At 46.2% G+C, this 18080-nt stretch overlaps 1 long non-coding RNA gene across 1 annotated transcript in view; it reads right to left on the bottom strand.

The window, feature by feature from the left end:
* Positions 1-17680, bottom strand: part of LOC114805452 — a 71217-nt gene extending 53537 nt beyond the window's left edge. The window contains exon 1 of the long non-coding RNA XR_003753430.2: positions 17542-17680. This is a non-coding gene — a long non-coding RNA (uncharacterized LOC114805452). The remainder of the gene's footprint in view (positions 1-17541) is intronic.
* Between the last annotated feature and the right edge of the window lie 400 nt (positions 17681-18080).

An 18080-nucleotide genomic window follows, 5' to 3' on the forward strand; every position in this document is an offset into this window, starting at 1 on the left:
GGGATGGGGGATGAGTACAGGGAGCAAATCAGGGAGACGCAGAAGGAAGGGGGAGAAGGAGAAAGGGGGGGCTTAGTTAGGAAAGGCCTCTTGGAAGAGATGTGCCTTCAATAAGGTTTTGAAGCGGAGAGAGTAATTATCTGTCGGATACGAGGAGGGAGGGCGTTCCAGGCCGGAGGTAGGATGTCAGCGAGAGGTTGGCGGTGAGAGAGACGAGGTACAGTGAATAGGTTAATATTAGAGGATCAGAGTGTGCGGGCTGGGTTGTAGTATGAGAGTAGCGTATCTACTCCAGCATTTAGCCCGGCACATGCACTTAGCAAATACCATTTTTAAAAAAGGGGAGAAGGGCATACATCTGGATTTTTCATATAGGTAGTCTTCTGAGTAAATAACATCTCAAAGTACCATCACCTTTGTTAGATTCCATTTGTCCTGAGCACTAGAAGTAATGTGTACAGTGGAAAGAGCTCTGGACTTAGAGTCTGAAGGACCCGGGTACTAATCCCAGCTCTGCCACTTATCTGCTGTGTGACCCGGACAGGTCACTTCACTTTTCTGGGCCTCAGTTACCTCATCTGTAAAGTGAGGATTAAAGACTGTGAGTCCCAGATAATAATGTTGGTATTTGTTAAGCGCTTACTAGGTGCAGAGCAGTGTTCTAAGCGCTGGGGTAGATACAGGGTAATCAGGTTGTCCCACGTGAGGCTCACAGTTAATCCCCATTTTCCAGATGAGGTAACTGAGGCATAGAGAAGTGAAGTGACTTGCCCACAGTCACATAGCTGACTAGTGGTAGAGCCAGGATTCAAACCCATGACATCTGACTCCCAAGCCCGGGTTCTTTGCACTGAGCCAAGCAGCTTCTCATATTCACATGGGATATGGATTGTGTCTGACATGATTAGCTTGCATCTACCCCAAGCACATTTTTCCCCCAGGCGTGGTCATCTATCAATCAATGGTATTCATTGAGTGCTTACAATGAGCAGAGCACTGTACTGAGCGCTTGGGAGAATACAGTGCAACAGAATTGGTAGACACATAATGACTACGGTATTTGATAAAGCCCTTACTGACAAGCACTAAGCATTAGGGTAGACTTTTTTTGTGGTACTTGTTAAATGCTTCCGATGTGCCAACTATTAAATATCTATAATTCTATTTATTTATACTGATGCTATTGATGCCTGTCTACTTGTTTTGTTTTGTTGCCCGTCTCCCGCCTTCCAGACTGTACGCTCGTTGTTGGGTAGGGATCTCTGTTGCCAAATTGTACCTTCCAAATGCTTAGTACAGCGCTCTGCACCCAGTAAGTGCTCAACAAATACGATTAAATGAATGAATGAACTACTCAGGTTGGACACAGTCCATGTCCCACATGGGGTTCACAGTCTTAATCCCCATTTTACAGATGAGGTAATTAAGGCCCAGGGAAGGGAAGTGACTTGCCTAAGGTCACACAGCAGACAAGTGAAGTCTAGAACCCAGGTCCTCTGAGTCCTGAGGCTGTGTTCTTTCCCCTAGGCCACACCGACTCTCTAAAGTCGGAAGAGAAAGAGTCAGAAGAACAGGTGGATCAATCAGTGGTATTTATTGAGCGTTTACAGAGGGCAGAGAACCGCACTGAACACTCGGAAGAATAAAAGACAATGTAGTTGGTAGACATGATCCCTCCCCACAAGGAACTTACACTCCAGGGGACTTCTAAACAGTGTGGGGCAGAGTGGAAACTAAGGTCGCTGTGGGAGGGGAACGCGTATGTTTACTGTCGTATTGTACTCTCCCAAGCGCTTAGTACAGTACTCTACACACAGTAAGTGCCCAATAAACACGATTAACTGACTGACTAAAGGTGACCTAATAGAAAGAGCCCAGGCCTGGGGTTCAGGAGATCTGAGGAGCCAGCAGACTCTCGCTATCGATCAATCGATCGATCAGTCACTGGTGTTTATTGAGTTCCTACACACTGTGCAGAGAGCTGCACTAAGCTCTTGGATGAGCTCGTTAGGAGCAGGGGAGGGATCTGCTCAATCTCGTTGCATCATACTCTCCCAAGCACCTATTACAGTGCTCTGCACATAATAAGCACTCAATAAATACAGTCCACTGGTTGATTGGGAGCCGCATTAGGTGATAAGCTCCTAGAGGCAAGGATCATGTCTTTCACTTTCAATTAATCAGTCAAGCGATGGTATTTATTGAGCGCTTACTTTGTGCAGAGCACTATAGAACAATATAACAGATACGTTCCCTGCTCGCAACGAACTTACGGCAGCTGCTGTGTTTTCCCAAGTGTCCACTGAAGGTGCCGTACGCATAAAAGAGGCTGTCGAGACTGATCAAAAGCAATATTCTGAATCACCCACACAGGAAGCCAGATGAGGGAGTCACATGCATTTCCCACACAAGAGGAAAGCACTTTGAAAGCGTGGATTTGGAAAACGCCCCAGAGTTTCCAAGCCCTTCCCCAAGTTCTTTAAAGAACTTTTCTTCCACTCCTTGGTGCTACTGAATTTTACTATTCGTCTTATTAAATACCCTTATCTTTCATCTCTGAAGAGAGCGTGACCTGTCAAAACGGCAAAACTTGGACGAGGGCGAGAAAACCTGAGAGAATAATGTTGCTAAAATGACATCAGTCATAAAACCCTTCCAGGGGCGATGACTTCATGGTAATTGAACATGGACCGAGATGGGTCATTTCCTCTTGCCAAGGAACAAAAATAGAAGTTAAAAGCAACGAGGTGAATCGCAAAAGGGACAGACGGCAGGGGCCATTCCAAGGGAAAGAAAGGTTCCTTGATGGGAAAAATCAAAGGGTGGATGAAAATATTGGCATTTGATCCAAGGACTCCAGCCCGTGCTCTAAAGATGCAGCATCGCAACTCCGTCCGCTTAGCTGCCGCACGACATCCTAGACCCGCACACGACGTTTCTTTCCCAATACGGAGGGAACCGATCGCTCCCCGGAGAGCAGGGAACCCAGCCTCGAGGTGGAACGGGGTGGAATGTGCCGCTATTTACCCCAGTGCTGGAACTAACGAGAGGCAGCGTGCCCTAGTGGAAAGGCCCTGGGCCTGGGAGTCAGAAGACCCGGGTTCCAATTCCGGCTCTGTCACCCGTTTTCTCTTTGACCGTGGGGAAGTCACTTCACTTCTCCGTGCCTCAATTCCCTCATCTGTAAAAATGGGAGTTAAGACAGTGAGCCCCAGGTGGGAAGGGGACTGTGTCCAACCTGATTCGCTTGTATCTACCCCAGCGCTTAGGACAGTGCCTGGAACATGGAAAGCACGTAACAAATACCGTTAAAAGACCACAGACGAAAAACTGCTTATCCCTGGCACCAATGCCAGAGGGAGGCTTGCCAGGCCGTTCTGGGTGGCTCTGCCAGTCTCTGGCCTAGATGCCAAGTGTGTCTGCTTTTCCCACGGTTCCGGGAATTTATGTACTGTCAGCATCGCCCACCCAAAGTCCCCCTTTCCCCTTCTCCCACTCGCTTTTGCAGTCACCCTGACCTGCTCCCTTTATTCATCCCACCTTCCAGCCCCCTCAGCACTAATTTATTTCAGCAGCGTGGCTCACTGGAAAGAGCATGGGCTTTGGAGTGAGAGGTCATGGGTTCGAACCCCAGCTCTGCCACTTGCCAGCTGTGTGACTTTGGGCAAGTCACTTAACTTCTCAGTGCCTCAGTTCCCTCATCTGTAAAATGGGGATTAAGACCGTGAGCCCCACGTGGGACAACCTGATTCCCCTGTCTACCCCAGCGCTTAGAACAGTGCTCGGCACATAGTAAGCGCTTAACAAATACCAACATTATTATTATTATTATTATTAGACTGTAAGCTCATTGTGGGCGGGGAGAAAGTGTCTGTTTTATTGTTAGATTGTACTCTCCCAAGCTCTTAGTACGGTGCTTGGCACACGGTAAGCACTCAATAAATACGATCGAATGAACGGATGCCACCTCGGGGGCCTCCGTTTGGGCTCCTGTACCTCCCTCGCTGTTCTTCCAGGCCTCTCCCTGACCGGCATCAGTGGCCCAGAGTGGGCAAAGAGCCAGAGCTGATGATGGAAACGTCACCAATTCCGGGAGCTGTGAGGAAAGATGCTGTTTCCAAGTGGCTGTGAAAGCGGCTGTTCTGGAGGTGAGGTAGAGCCGGTCAAAATGAGAATCACTAGGCTGTTAAAGCGCTTACTGTGTGCCAAGCACCGTACTAAGCCTTGGGGCAGACCTCTGTCTCCCCCGATTAGACTGTAAACCCGTCAATGGGCAGGGATTGTCTCTATCTGTTGCTGAATTGTACATTCCAAGCGCTTAGTACAGTGCTCTGCATATAGTAAGCGCTCGATAAATACTACTGAATGAATGAATATATAACAATCAGACTGGTCAGGGTACAGGCCTGGGAGTGAGAGGGAATAATAGGGAGGAGAGATGAAAATGGTGGGGAGAGGGTAGGCTGTAAAATTCTTTCACTACCTCCCTGGGGAGGTGTTAGACCATAATCCTTTATCACCTCTCTGGTTCTCGCCAGCTGCAAACACGGCCAAAGCTTACTATCAGGGATAGCTCCACAGTGAAAGCATTTCTAGACTGTAAGCTTGTTGTGGGTAGAGAACATAAAAATAATAATAATTGTGGTATTTATTAAGCACCTTCTTCCAAAGAGTCCATGATGGTTCCTGCTATTAGATAGGATTTCTCTCTATAGCCACTGAGGGACAACCCTCTGTCACATTCACCTTTAACAGGAGCGGTGCCTTCTCAGCACAGGGGCCTGATTCTCAACTGATTAGAAAGCAACAGACTGATCAGTGGCTTTTCTTCTGGAGAGAATCAATCAGTTCCATTTATTGAACGCTTTCTGTGTGCAGAGCACACAGTGCAGAGCACTATACTAAGTGCTCGGGCGAGTACGATACAACAGAGTTGGAAGAAACGTTGCCTGCCCAAAGAGAGAAATATTATAAGTTCCGATTCTTAGCATGTGTGGGATTTTCTATCATTGCTCCTTCATTGAGAAAGGGAAATTATTTTTTATTTATGACTGCAGGACGGTACAGAAAGCTAGAGAAGCTGGGGTTGGGGATGGGGGGGGGGGGAGAGAGAGAATAAGAGACGGAGGGAAATAGAGGGAAAAAATGAGAGAGGGAGAGAGAAAGGGAATGAGATAGAGAATAAGAGAGCAAGAAAGAGACAACAAAAGAGGGAGTCAGGAGAATAAGAGAGGAAGAGAGAATAAGAGTGACAAATCCAGAGAAAGAAAGCCAGAAAGGGAGGACGGAAGATGAAAGAAGGGAGAGTTTTGGAGTGGGTGTACTTTATGGAAACCAGCTGACAATCAATGTTTGCAGACTCCTCTTTATTTTATATTATTTCCTCCTCTGTTAGCTTTTTGGGTGGTTGCCAAAAACTTAATAGCCTTAGTCAGAGCCGGCCTTATTATCTGTCAGGTTCCAAATAAAATGATGCCCTGCTCTGGGGTTTAACAACGCATAAAGCCAAAAGACAAACACATCTTCTTAGCTGGGGTACAGAGAGGCCAACCTCCCTCCCCAGACCCCGCCGGCGGCCATTTTAGCCGCTTCTTGGACAAAGAATTGTCTTCTGAACTTGGTTTGGGGTCAGGAGGCCAGGACAGAAGCCAGATTGAAAGGAGAAGCAGTGTGCCCTACTGGATAGAGCACAGGCCCGGGCATCTGAAGGACATGAGTTCTGATCCCGGCTTCTCCTCTTGCCTGCTTGTGTGACCTTGGGCAAGTCACTTCACTTCTCTGGGCCTTAATTTCCTCATCTGTAAAATGGCGACCAAGGCTGAGAGCTCCATGTGGGACATCGATTGTGTGCGACCTGATTAGCTTGTATCTACCCCAGCGCTTAGTACAGTCCCTGGCACATAGTAAGCACTTAACAAATACTAGTTAAAAAAAATGAAAAGAAAATGAGGTCTACACTTGCCCAACTATTTGGCTTCTGAATCACCTGTTGCCCCCTTGTTCGACACAGCCGAAGTCCCTCAGCCGGCCGGATAAAATTCAAGAATCAAAGGAACCCCAAAGACGGTATTATAGAAATTTGGCTGCATGGAGAAGGGATCTGGAGAGCTCCTCTGTAAGCAAGGATTGTTTCTACTCCTGCTATTACATTTTCCCTGGAGCCTAGAACAGTGCTCTGTGTAAAGTAAGCCCTCAATCATTACGATTTCTTGAGAACTTACTCTGTGCTGGGAAATGCGCTCCTCTTAATGCTTGGGAATGTTGAACAGAGAAAGTGGATGTGATCCCTGCCCTCAGGGATTTTAAAATCTAGCAGGAGAGGTGGACATAAAAATAAATTACAGGTTGGGGTGAGCAAATGAGTAAAGACGTACGCATGAGTGCTGGGGTGCGGGTAGAGTAACTTAGTGCTAGGGGGTACGGTTTCAAATGGGAAGGTGACAGTGTAGGGGAGAAATAGGGTGGGGAGATGAGAAGTTAGGGAAATATTTCTGGAGGATATATGGTTAGAGGAGGGCTTTGAAGAGTGGGAGAGTGCTGGTCTGTGGGTGGTGAAGGGGGAAAGAGTTTCAATCAGTTGATCGGTCAATGGTATTTTCTGAGCAGATCGATCGATGGTATTTTCTGAGTGCTTACTGTGTGCAGGGCACTGTATAAAGAGCTTAGGAGAGTACAATATAATAGAGTTGATATTCATTCATTCAATCATATTTATTGAGTGCTTCCTCCTGGAAAGAGCACGGGCTTGAGAGTCAGAGGTCATGTGTTCTAATCCCAGTTTCACCACATGATAGCTATATAACTTTGGGTAAATCACTTAACTTCTCTGTACCTCAGTTGCCTCATCAATAAAATGGAGATTAAGACTGAGCCCCCCATGGGACAACCTGATAAACTTGAATCTATCCCAGCGCTTAGAACAGTGTTTAGCACAGAGTAAGTGCTTAACAAATACCGTCGTTATTATTATTATTTTAGTATCTGGCCATCATGGGCAGGAAAAGTACCTACCAACTTTGTATGTCATACTTTCCCAGATGCTTAGGGAAGTGCTCTGCACTCAGTAAATGCTCAATTAATATGATTGATTAGGTAGGGATTACCAAAGGGTTGGCTGCAGCTGGGCTGTGGATGACACCTTTAGACTGTAAACTCGTGGTAGGCAGGGAATGAGTCTGGTATATCATTATATCGTGCTCTCCCAAGCACTTAGTACAGTGCTCTGCACACAGTAAGCGCTCAATAAATACCTTCGACTGACTGACCTCTCCGCTAGCTGTCGAGAAGTCGGAAGGGACTTTGGTTTAACAAGAATGACTTAATGCTTACACAGCTTCTATCCTCCCAGAAGGACTTCAGTTTCCTCCGACGAGCACTCTTACAGAATTAGACTTCTAAAAAATCCCAGGATGAGGAAGTATTTATAAATGATGTGGACTCCGGGTGCCTAAATCTATTGCCCCCACTGCGGGAGATGATACGAGAGGTGATGATGGTATCATTAAGCACTTACTTTGTGTGGAGGACTGTGATAGATTTAAGATAATCAATTCAGATACAGTCCTTGTCCCCTGCTGAGTTTTTACAGTCTAAGTGGGAGGGAGAAGAAGTATTTGAGCCCTACTTTACAAATCCCACCTCAGCCACTTGTCAGCTGTGTGACTGTGGGCAAGTCCCTTAACTTCTCTGTGCCTCAGTTACCTCATCTGGAAAATGGGGATTAAGACTGTGAGCCTCACGTGGGACAACCTGATTACCCTGTATCTCCCCCAGCGCTTAGAACAGTGCTCTGCATAGAGTAAGCGCTTAAACACCAACATTATTAAATGAGAGAACAGAGGCACTGAGAAATTAATTTTATTTTTTAATGGTATTTGAGCGCTAACTATGTGCCAAGCACTGTTGTAAGCCCTGGGTTAGATACAGGGTAATCAGGGTGGACACAGTCCCGGCCCCACATGGGGCTCACAGTCATAATCCCCATTTTACAGATGAAGGAACTGAGGCACAGACAAGTGAAGTGACTCGCCCAAAGTCCCACAGCAGGCAAGTGGCAGAGCCGAGTTTAGAATGCAGGCATTCTGACTCCCAGGCCTGGGCTCTTTCCTCTAGGTCACGCTGATTCCCCACTTTGATAAATGTGATTTTTGCCTGCTGCACCTAGAGTCTTTTAGAAAAGTGGCATGCCTTTGCTATGAAGTTGATCAACAGACCTAGATAGCTCCATAAATTCAAGTAAATAAATAAAAGATTCCCATAGCTTTGTGTCCCGAGGGAAACAACAAAAAAGGTAGTAGTGAGAGATTTGAAAATCTGGTTGTAGAGGATTTCACCTTGAGGGCAGCACAGCCGAGTGGAAAGAGCACAAGCTTGGGAGACAGAGGGCCTGGTTTCTAATCCCGGCTCTGCCCCTTTTCTGATGCGTGACTCTGGGCAAGTCATTTCACTTCTTTGTGCCTCAGTGACCTCATCTGTGAAAGGGGGATGAAGACTGTGAGTCCCACGTCAGACGTGGACCGTGCTCAACCTGATTAGCTTGTATCTATCCCAGTGCTTAGTACAGTGTCTGGCACGGGCACTTGGGTGGGGAGAGAGTGGGGGAAGGAAAGGAAATTGGGGGAGGAGAGACAGACCCCGGTGGTTGCAGATTATGATTAGCTGGACACAACTAAGCTCAGAATCAGGTGTGAGGAAACCATTTGGGAGCTATTCCTTAGGGTTGATGTCAACACTTTATAAAAGTGAATCCTTTGATATTTTTTATAGTTTCATAAAAATGTGTCTGCATTGAGAGAGAACCACAGCAATAATAATGCCTTGTGGATATGTATAGCCCTTTCCTTTCTGGAGACATTCTCCATATATTATCCTATTCATTATCCTAGTATACTTACATATCTTTGCGTTTAAACAACCTGGGGCAGCATAGAAACTTAAAAAAAATTCTAAATTACAAAAAATACATTATTTATAAGGTTTGGGGATTACATTTTCGCTCCCCAAGATCAACGTGCCTTCATTTCATTCTGTTAAATTCCCTTCATCCATTAAAAATGATAACATGCCAAATCCCCCCACCCTGGCCCTGGGAGAGATCTAAGGTTCAGCAGAACATGGCTGAATCCCGGGGCAGTGACAAAACAGTCCATCAATCAGTGGTACTTTCTGAGCAACTACCGTGTGCAGAGCATCGTACTTAGCGCTTGGGAGAGTACAATTACACAACCCTGCTCCTTCAAAGCCTTTTTTGAAGGCACATCTCCTCCGAGAGGCCTTCCCTGACTAAGCCCTCATTTCCTCTTCTCCCATACCTTGATTTGGTCCCTTTATTCACCTCTCCCTCAGATCCACACCACTTATGTACAGATTCATAATTTATTTATATTATGTCTACAGTCTCCCCCTAAAGACTAAGCTCGTTGTGGGCAGAGAATATGTCTACCAACTCTGTTATATTGTACTCTCCTAAGCACTTAGTACAGTGCTCCGCATTTAGTAAAAGCTCAATAAATGCCATTTATTGATTTTTGATAGATTGCAATACAACAGAATTGGTAGACACGTCCCCAGCCCACAAAGAGTTTAGAGGGTATTGTACTCTTCCAAGCACCTAGTACAGTGTTTTGCACACCATAAGTGCTCAATAAATACGACTGAATGAAAGAGTATAGCAGAGCACCTAGAGTGGAGTGAGTCCAGCCTCCAGTTTAATCCGCCAATCAATTGTATTTATTGAGCACTTACTCTGTGCAAAAGCTCCGCCACTTGTCTGATGTGTGACCTTGGGCAAGTCACTTCACTTCTCTGTGCCTCAGTTACCTCATCTGTCAAACGGGGATTAAGACGGTGAGCCTCATGCGGGACAACCTGATTACCTTGCATCTATCCCAGTGCTTAAAACAGGGCTTGGCCCATAGTAAGCATTTAACAAATACCATAATTATTATTGGCAGAAACGTTCCCTGCCTATAAAGAGCTTACAATCTAGAGTGGGACACAGACGTTAACAGGAATAAATAAGTAATTTATAATCTTTAATTTAAAGGTATTTTCATAATAGCTGTTGGGGTGGGGTAAATATCAAATGCCCCAAAGTTGCAGATCCTAGTGCATAGATAATAATAATGATGATGATGATAATAATAATATAGATAGGAGAGTGAACCTGAGGAAGGAGCTTAATTGGGGAAGGACTCTTGAAGGAGATGTGACATTAATAAGGAAAGGGGGCCGCGGCAAGATAGATGAGATCAGGGTACAGTGAGCAAGCTTGAAAGAGGGGAGAGCAGTGGGCTACCAGAAATGAAGAGGGAAGGGAGTTCGAGGAAGGAAGAGGATAATAAGAATGATAACGGCATTTGTTAAGCGCTTACTCAGTGCCAGACACTGTAAGGATAGCGGCAAGGGCTAGACAATGAGGGGGCCAAAACTCATTCATTCAGTCATTTATTGAGTGTTTACTGTGGGCAGAGCATTGGGCTAAGCACTTGGGAAAGGACAATGCAGCAGTAGAGACAATCCTTGCCCACAGCAAGCTCACAGTCTAGAGGGGGGGAGACAGACATCAATATAAGTAAAATCCAGGTCTACCAATTATTTTATATTGTACTCTCCTAAGCGCTCAGTACAGTGATCTGTGCACAGTGAGCGCTCAATACCCTGGACTGAAAGAGAGGCACAATCAGCTGGCTGGCGGCCTTTAGAGGAGCAAGGAAGAGGTGAGCACAGGTCGGACAGTTCCCTCAATTGGGGTTCCCACAGAGAAGATGTCCTGAGAAGCAGTGTGGCCTAATGGCCCGTCCGCTCAACTGTATATATTTTCGTTACCCTATTTATTTTGTTAATGAATTGTACATCGCCTTGATTCTATTTAGTTGCCATTGTTTTTATGAGATGTTCTTCCCCTTGACGCTGTTTAGTGCCATTGTTCTTGTCTGTCCGTCTCCCCCGATTAGACTGTAAGCCCGTCAAACGGCAGGGACTGTCTCTATCTGTTGCCGACTTGTTCATCCCAAGCGCTTAGTACAGTGCTCTGCACATAGTAAGTGCTCAATAAATACTACTGAATGAATGAATGAATAATGGGTAGACCACCAGCCCGGGAGTCAGAAGGGCCTGAGTTCTACTCCGGGCTCCACCAAGGTCACCGGGTAACCTTGGGCAAGTCACTTCACTTCTCTGGGCCTCAGTTAACCAATCTGTAAAATGGGGATTAAGACCGTGAGCCTCATGGGGGACAGTGACTCTGTCCAACCCGATTAACTTGTACCTATTCCAGGGTTTAGTACAGTGCTTGCCACACCGTAACCACTTAACAAATGCCATAAAAAGGGGGGAGCTAGAATACTAATCAAAGCAATGATAATAAAATAATAATAATAATAATCAGCATGGCCTAGTGGAAAGATCCCCGGCTTAGAATCAGAGAAGCCGGTGAACTGATTGAGTGCTTTAAAGCCGATGGTAAGGAGTTTCTGTTTGATGTGGAGGTGGATGGGCAACCACTGGAGGTTCTCGAGGAGTGGGGAAATGTGGACTGAGCAGCTCTGTAGAAAAATCATCCGGGCAGCAGAGCGAAGTGTGGACTGGAGTGGACTGGCTCTGTTGCAAGAAGAGTGAACCCTGGTTCACAGCCAACTCAGGTCATCACGGGGCAGTGACCCAAAGGGTCACTGTGCCCCAGCTAGAGCGGATACGAGTTACATGCCAAAAATGTGGAGGGCCAGGAGAGCAAATATTGTTATCGCAAGGAAAATGCTAACAGAGGCAGGGTTAGTGATTCGGAAAACTGCAGTTCAAAGAGACGTAGCATTTTTTTTTACTTATCCTCACATTCACTTGATAAATCGAGAGTTGGCGGAAGTCAAAAATCAAAGGGGTAAAAAACATATGAATCTTGATTTTTTTCAGTCTTTATCATTCTTATTTAGTCATGGATTCAAAGATCCTCCGGCTGGAAACTGTAAATTATTATAGATTATTTATATTAGTGTCTGTTTCTCCCTCTAGACTGTAAGTTTACTGTGGGCCGGGAATGTGTCTAGCAACTCTGTTGTATTGGTCTCTCCCAAGCGCTCAGTACAGTGTTCTGCCCACGGTAAGCGCTCAATAAATAGCATAAAGAAAGGTCATCTAATCCATCCCCTCTGCCTCCTGGGCAAAATGGCACCTTGTTCTGAAATAGTCTCCTTGTTCTGAAAAAGTATCCAGAGAAGGAAGTCTCGTAAATTCCTTGTAATGACAGGGATAGTTCCAGGCCTGACTCACCCTGAATCTCTTCTGATGGCTGACATGCTATAAGCATGATAAAGAATGATATAAAAAGCATTGGAATGTGGAATAAACAACTGAGCTTTATGGATTCAGACTTGAGGGCCCTGTGAGCCCCAAAGACAGGAATGGAATGGCAGAACGCTGGGAGAGAGAGGCGGTGAGGGAAAAAGATAGAGAGGAAGAGAGAGAAAAACCCAGCAATGGAGAGATAGAGATGGAAACCCAGAGAGACGGGCAGGAATTGAGGTAGAGTGGAGCCCCAGAGAGACAGGGAGGAACAGAGACAGAGATGGAGGCCCAGAGAGACAGGCAGAAACAGAGACGAAAACCCACAGAGATCAGCAGGAACAAAGACAGAGAGACAGAGACGGAGGACCAGAGAGACCAGCAGGAACTGAGTTAGAGTTGGAGGCCCAGAGAGACAGGTGGAAACAGAGATGAAAACCCACAGAGATCAGCAGGATCAGAGACAGAGATGGAGAGACCAGCAGGAATAGAGACATAGAAACTGAGATAGAGGTGGAGACCTGGAGGGACAGAGAGAGGGACACAGACAGGAACCAAAAAGAGAGAGACCAGCAGGAACAGAGACGACAAGACAGAACCCAGAGAGACAGGCAGGAACAGAGACAAAGATGGAAACCCACAGAGAGAGGCTGGAACAGAGATGGAAAGACAGGAACAGAGATAGAGAAGAAGATCCAGAGAGACAGGAAGGCACAGAGACAGAATTCCAGAGAGATAGGAAGGAAGAGAGACACAGAGACCAAGATGGAGGCTTAGAAGAAAGGCCCTCAGTCGAGCTTCACCACTGCCGTCAGTCATTTCTATGGTAACTTCATGCCTTAGTCTCCGGAGATTTATCCATCCCCTGCCCCCATCGAAGGCAGGAACTTCCCGTAAGAGGACGGTGCCTCGCACAGACACCGACATGATTTCTTCTCAAGGAAACAAGCCAGCACAGGCCAGCCAGGTGTGGGCGGGACACGAAACTTTGGAAATCACTCCCAGCTAAAGGAGACAGGCAGAGAGCCAGCTAGAAGCAGTTTTTAGACAGTCCTCACCTGTTGAGAAATCGGTCACCTCATATACCGCCAGACAGGCTTTCCTCTCCTCCCCTCCCACGCTCCCGAGCAGCAGGCAGAGTTTTTCATTTTATTCGGAGCCGGAGAGGAAGGAAAATTCAATTGATTATCTAGTCATGTGGAAGTAGGCTGAAATGAGGTAATGGGCCACCTCTTCAGGGAGTAAAACAGTCCACAGGGCTAATGCCTGAATCATACAGCTGGAGAAGCAGCATGGCCTAGTGCAAAGAGCCCCAGCCTTGGAGTCAGAAGCCTGGGTTCTAATCGTGACTCTGTCCACTGCTTGCTGTCTGATCCTGGGCGAATCACTTGACTTCGTACTTTAGCTTCCTTAACTGTAAAATGGGGATTTAACATCTCTTCTCCTTCCTACAGACTGTTAGCCCCATGCCGGACAGGGACTCTGTCCTACCTAATTGACCTGTACCTACCCCAGTGCTTAGAACAGTGTTTGACACATAGTAAAGACTTAATAAATGCCATGAAAAGGATCCTAGATGGGGTGTTGTGATTCGGCCTGTGACTAAGTGGGCTACCTTCCTGCGTGGCTACTGAACGGCAGGGAAACCTGGAGTGGAGAGGTTAGGGGGTCTAGGGGTTGGAGAACAGGGAAACCTGGGGGTCACAGGGCTGGGGGGGGCAACTGGGGAACAGAGCAGAGGAGCCCAGGAAACTGTTCTAATGGTGAATCTAATTTCTCAGAGTTCCAACAAGAGGAAAAATTTATAATGTGAGCCATGGCTCATAGCATGGACTAACTGTTAGCAGCGTGTTGACAGATTAACAGGAAAATCAATCTGTCAGTCAGTAGTATTTGTTGAGTGCCTACTGTGCCCAGAGGACTGTACTAAGTGCTTTGTATGGAGGATAAATAATAATAAATAGTGCTTAATAAATAGCATCATTACTATGGACTGTAAAATGGTTCTCATGAGTTATGATCAAATTTGATTTGATCCAACCCCTTCAGTGGCCTCTTCCTCTGCAAATACATGTTTGTTTTTTCTTTTGGGCATTTGTTAAGTGCTCACAGTGTGTCAAATAATAATAATAATAATATTGGTATTTGTTAAGCGCTTACTATGTGCAGAGCACTGTTCTAAGCACTGGGGACTGTTCTAAGCACTGGGGTAAGTACTAATCAATTAGGTTGGACACAGTCTCTGTCGCGCATGGGGCTCACAGTCTAAGGAGGAGGTAGAATAGGAGAACTGAGGCACAGAGAAGATAAGTGACTTGCCCAAGTTCACACAGCAAATAATTGGAGGACTCAGAATAAGAACCCAGGATCTCTGTGATTCCCTGCCCTTGCTCTTTCCACTTGTCCTCTAAAAGCTGCCCGTTCCGAAGGCTTGAATCAGAAGGGAAGAGAAGCAGCGTGGCCTAGTGGATAGAGTCCGAGTCAGAGGACTTGGATTCTAATCCCACCTCTGCCACTTGTCTGCTGTGAGACCTTGGACAAGTCACTTCACTGGGCCAGAGTTACCTCACCTGTAAAACTGTGAGCCCCATGTGGGACGCAGACTGTGTCCAACCTTGTACCTACACCAGAGCTTAGTACAGTGCCTGGCACTTAATAAGCTCTTTAAAAAATACCTTTACAAAAAAAATGAATCCCCCGCACCTGGGTTGATGAAAAGCAAGATGTTTCATAGTGGAACTAGTAAAACAAACAGGATTGGTGGAATTGCCTTTGGATTTGAGGTGGCCCTTCCCCTGCTCCTTGATAATGATAATAATAATAATAGTATTTGTTAAGTACCTACAATGTGTCAAGCACTATTTTAAGTGGTAGGGTACATGCAAGCAAATCAGGTTGGAAACAGTCCCTGTCCCACTTGGGGCTCACAGTCTTAATCCCCATTTTACAGACAGACATTGATATGAATAAATTAATTACAGATATGTTCAAAAATGCTTTGGGGCTGGGAGGGAGGATGAATAAAAGGAGCAAGTCAGGGGGATGCAGAAAGGAGTGGGAGAAGAGGAAAGAAGGGCTTAGTCGGGGAAGGCCTCTTGGAGGAGGTGAGCCTTCAATAAGGCTTTGAAGGTGGAGGGGAGTCATCTGCCGGATATTAGGAGAGAGGGGATTTCAAACCAGAGGCAAGAAGTGGGCGAGAGATAGGCGGTGAGGTAGATGAAATTGAGGTACAATGAGAAGGTTGATATTATAGGCACATTGACTTTTGGACTCTGAACAGCTCTGCCTGTGTTAGGAGTTGGAAATCCTGCACCAATTATATTGTAGTACTCCTCTTTCTCTTTTTACTATTTACCTCACCAACCCCCTCTCACCACTTTATTCTTAGATTTTTAAAAATAATTATGTTTTTTTTTAAGTGCTTAATGTGTGCCAAGCACTGTTCTCTGCCACTTGTCAGCTGTGACCGTGGGCAAGTCACTTAACTTCTCTGTGCCTCAGTTACCTCATCTGTAAAATGGGGATTAACTGTGAGCCTCATGTGGGACAACCTGATGACCCTGTATCTACCCCAGCGCTTAGAACAGTGTTCTGCACATAGTAAGCGCTTAACAAATACCAACATTATTTTTATTCTAAGCTATAGATAGTATTAGATTGGGAGCCCTGTGGGGGAAGATGTAAGAATAATCCCCATTCCCCTCTCATGTACATTCCCAGGTGCTCTGCTCAGGAACTATCATTGACTGATAATCATGGGCTTGCACTTGTCTTGAATTTGATGATGATTTGGTATTTAAGCACTTACTTTGTTCCAGGCACTGTACTAAGCGCCGGGGTAGATACAAGTTTATCAGGTTGGACACAGTCCCTGTCCCACATGGGACTCAGTCTCAATCCCCATTTTACAGATGAGGTAACAGGCACAGAGAAGTGAAGCGACTTGCCCAAGGTCACACAGCAGACAAGTGGAATTTAAATTCAGCCACTTCTTATCAGCCAATCCCGTTTCTGCGGGTCCATTGGCAGTGACTCGGTGGACCCGACTCCTACTGGCCCTTCTGTGACTGCGTTGCCCTTGGACTTGGATTTTCACCCCTCTCAGCCCCACAGCACTTATGTACATATCTGCAATTTATTTAAATTTACAACTGTCTCCCTCTCTAGACTGTAAACCCATTGCTGGCAGGTACAGTGTCTACCATCTGTTATATTATCCTCCCCCAGGCACTTAGTACAGTGCTCTGTATACAGTAAACGCTCAAATGCCACTGATTGATTGATTGCCCTGCTGAAATTCAGCCCTTTCAGCAACCACTGTTAAAAGAGAAACGACGTGGCCTAATGGACAGAACATGTGCCTAGGAGGCAGAAGGAACTGGGTTCTAATCCCACTCCGCCACTTGCCTGCTGTGTGACCTTGGGCAAGTCACTTCACTTCTCAGTTCCTTCGTCTGTAAAATGGGAATAAAGATTGAGAGTCCCATGTAGGGCAGGGACTGTGTCCAACCTGATTTTCTTGTGTCTGTCCCAGCGCTTAAAACAGTATTAGGCAAATACTAAGCACTTAACAAATACCATTAAAAAAAAAAGTCTCCCCCTCTAGGCAGCTCAGAGGGGGCTGGAACTCTGGGGTTTCTCAGCTTTAATTGCCCAATTTCCACTCTTGCCCCCACCCTAAAATTAGCTGTTCTCTAGCCACTGTCACCAAGCTCGAGATGGTATCTGATGGAAGAGAGTGTTCCCCCTAGGAGGGGAAAATTCAAACCACAAACACCTGGCAACTTCCAAATGTCCGTGTAAGCTCTGCACACAGTAAGTGCTCAATAAATACGATTGAATGAATGAATGAATGTAAGAAGTTGGGCCTCTGCTCCCTTCCCCACCTTAATAGTAATAATCATGGTACTTGTTAAGCACTTAACACGCAGCCAAGCACGGTCCTAAGCGCTGGGGTAGACACAAGTTAATCAGGTTGGGCCCAGTCTCTGTCCCACATGGGCCTCACAGTTTTAATCTCCATTTTACAGGTGAGGTAACTGAGACCCAAAGAAGTGAAGTGACTTGTCCGAGATCACACAGCAAACCAATAACCCCCAGCCCCTTGGGATGGCCAGTCTACCTCCTTTCCCCTGCCTGACTGCAGGCACCTTACATAAAGGGGCCAGGTAGCTGCATTTGGCCAAATTATGCAAAGTGTTGGGTTCAGTTTTTATCTCCCTAGTCAGTCTTCGAGTTAATTAGGAACAGAACAGAGCTTACCTGGGGAATTTGGACTCTGGATGGGCTCTGCCAGGAACGACCGCCTTGGTTTTCCCGTTGGGATGGCTGTGTGGCTGCTCTGAGGGAAAGACTGGGGTGAGGAGAACAGGGAATTCTAGGGGCAGAGAGCAGAGGATTCTGGGAGATAGGGAAGGGCATTCTAGGAATAGAGAGCAGAGGATTCTGGGCCAGAAACCAGCGCAGCTGCGAGGTCTCAAATGAGCTAATTAATGTGCGAGCAGTTGAGGAATAAAAGAGTTAAAGAAAACACCAGCACAGGCCTGGGAGTCAGAGGAACTGGTTTCCAATCCCCGATCCACCCCTTGACGTCTCCCTGCCTCAGTTACCTCATCTGGAAAATTGAGATTAAGACCATAAGCCCCTCCTGGGGCAGGGACTGTGTCCAACCCAATTAGGTTGTATCTACCACAGCGTTTAGTACAGTGCCTGGCATGTATTAAGTGCTCAATAAATAAAAAATGCTGATAACTCTGCTAGAGGTGTGCTTTTGAAGTTTGTAGTCAGTTGTTTTGGTGGTA

This window comes from Ornithorhynchus anatinus, chromosome 18 (genome assembly GCF_004115215.2).
Source record: "Ornithorhynchus anatinus isolate Pmale09 chromosome 18, mOrnAna1.pri.v4, whole genome shotgun sequence".
NCBI lineage: Eukaryota > Metazoa > Chordata > Mammalia > Monotremata > Ornithorhynchidae > Ornithorhynchus > Ornithorhynchus anatinus.